At 43.9% G+C, this 2,005-nt stretch overlaps 1 pseudogene; it reads left to right on the forward strand.

Annotated features, from left to right (window-relative positions):
• Positions 1-349: 349 nt before the first annotated feature.
• Positions 350-1,186, forward strand: LOC112635632 (annotated as a pseudogene).
• The last annotated feature ends 819 nt before the right edge of the window (positions 1,187-2,005 follow it).

The following is a 2,005-nucleotide window of genomic DNA, read 5'->3' on the forward strand; positions in this document are numbered from 1 at the left end:
AGAGCTGTAGGAAGAGCCTAAATCATCTTAGAGATTTTCTAAGTGGTCATGATCAGAATGTTGGTAGAAACATGGACAGTAAAATTCATTCTGCTGAGGTCTTATTTGAAAATGAGGAATATCTTACTGGAAACTGGAGGAAAGGCCACTCTTTTTATAAAGTGGCAAATAACTTGGCTGAATTTTATCCATGTCCTGGTACTCTGTGGAAGGCAGAACCTAAGGACAATGAACTAGAATATTTGATGAAAAGTATCTCAACAAACCACTCAGGGTGCTGCATGGCTTCTCTTGACTGCTTATATATAGAAAAACGCAAAAAGAGCCTTTTGGCTCTCTAACGAGCACCATGGCGGTTGGCAAGAACAAGCGCCTTACAAAAGGCGGCAAAAAGGGAGCCAAGAAGAAAGTGGTTGGTCCATTTTCTAAGAAAGATTGGTGTGATGTGAAAGCACCTGCTATGTTCAATATAAGAAATATTGGAAAGACGCTCGTCACCAGGACCCAAGGAACCAAAATTGTATCTGGTGGTCTCAAGGGTCATGTGTTTGAAGTGAGTCTTGCTGATTTGCAGAATGATTAAGTTGCATTTAGAAAATTCAAGCTGATTACTGAAGATGTTCAGGGCAAAAACTGCCCGACTAACTTCCATGGCATGGATCTTACCCGTGACAAAATGTGTTCCATGGTCAAAAAGTGGCAGACAATGATTGAAGCTCATGTTGATGTCAAGACTACCGATGGTTACTTGCTTCGTCTGTTCTGTGTTGGTTTTACTAAAAAACGCAACAATCAGATACGGAAGACTTCTTATGCTCGGCACCAACAGGTCTGCCAAATCCGGAAGATGATGGAAATCATGACCCGAGAGGTGCAGACAAATGACTTGAAAGAAGTGGTCAATAAATTGATTCCAGACAGCATTGGAAGAGACATAGAAAAGGCTTGCCAATCTATTTATCCTCTCCATGAAGTGTTCGTTAGAAAGTATAAGTGCTGAAGAAGCCAGGTTTGAATTGGGAAAGCTCACGGAGCTTCATGGTGAAGGCAGTAGTTCTGAAAAACCCACTGGGGATGAGACAGGTGCTAAAGTTGAATGAGCTGATGGATATGAACCACCCGTCCAAGAATCTGTTTAAAGTTCAGACTTCAAATAGTGTCAAATAAAAAGTGCTATTTGTGAAAAAAAAAATGCAAAAAGACATAACTTAATTAAAGATGGAATTTATTATCAAAATAGAAATAGAACTTAAAGATTTGGAAAATTCTCAGCCTGGCCATGTAAAGAAAAAGAAAGTGTGTTTTGGAGCGAATATTAAGGGTGTGGCTAAGCAACTGTTTGAAATGGAGGTTAATATGGATAGAAGGAAGCCAGGTGCTATTCACTGAGACAATGAAAGAATAATCGCAAAGGTGTTTCTGAAATCTTTGTGGCTACCCCACTCTCACAGGCCCAAAGTGCCATGGCCTCGTGGGCAGAACAGTTTCAAAAGAGGGACCCAAGGTGCCTGTGGCCTCACTGCCCAGGGCCACCTCAAATCTCTGCTCCCTGCATTCTGGTGCAGCATTTCTTGGCTGCCCTAGCTGTTACTCAAGCCACTCAGCAGGGTACAAGCTGTATTACACGGTGGCATCCATGTGATGCTAACTCTGCAGGCACACAGAGTTCATGATCTGTGGAAACATGACTACCTCCACCTAGATTTCAAAAGATGCCTTGGAGAGCCTTGGAGAACAGGCAGAGAACTTCTACCAGGAGAAGACTGCCACTGAAAATTCCCACCAGGGCAATGCCCAGAAGAGGCATGAGGTTGGAGCAGCCTATGAGATCTGAGACATGTAGGGCCACCAGTGTGCAGTGGCAGCCTGGGGGAGCCCCAGGCACTTGAGTCTAACCCATAACAGCTTCAGCATGAGCTGAGCTCAGGCAATCCATGGGAGTAGGATCCCTTGGAGTCTTGGGGACCCAACCCCTGCCCCAGTGTGTCTGGAATAAGAGACATGG

The sequence above is a fragment of the Theropithecus gelada genome, chromosome 1 (genome assembly GCF_003255815.1).
Source record: "Theropithecus gelada isolate Dixy chromosome 1, Tgel_1.0, whole genome shotgun sequence".
Classification (NCBI taxonomy): Eukaryota; Metazoa; Chordata; class Mammalia; order Primates; family Cercopithecidae; genus Theropithecus; species Theropithecus gelada.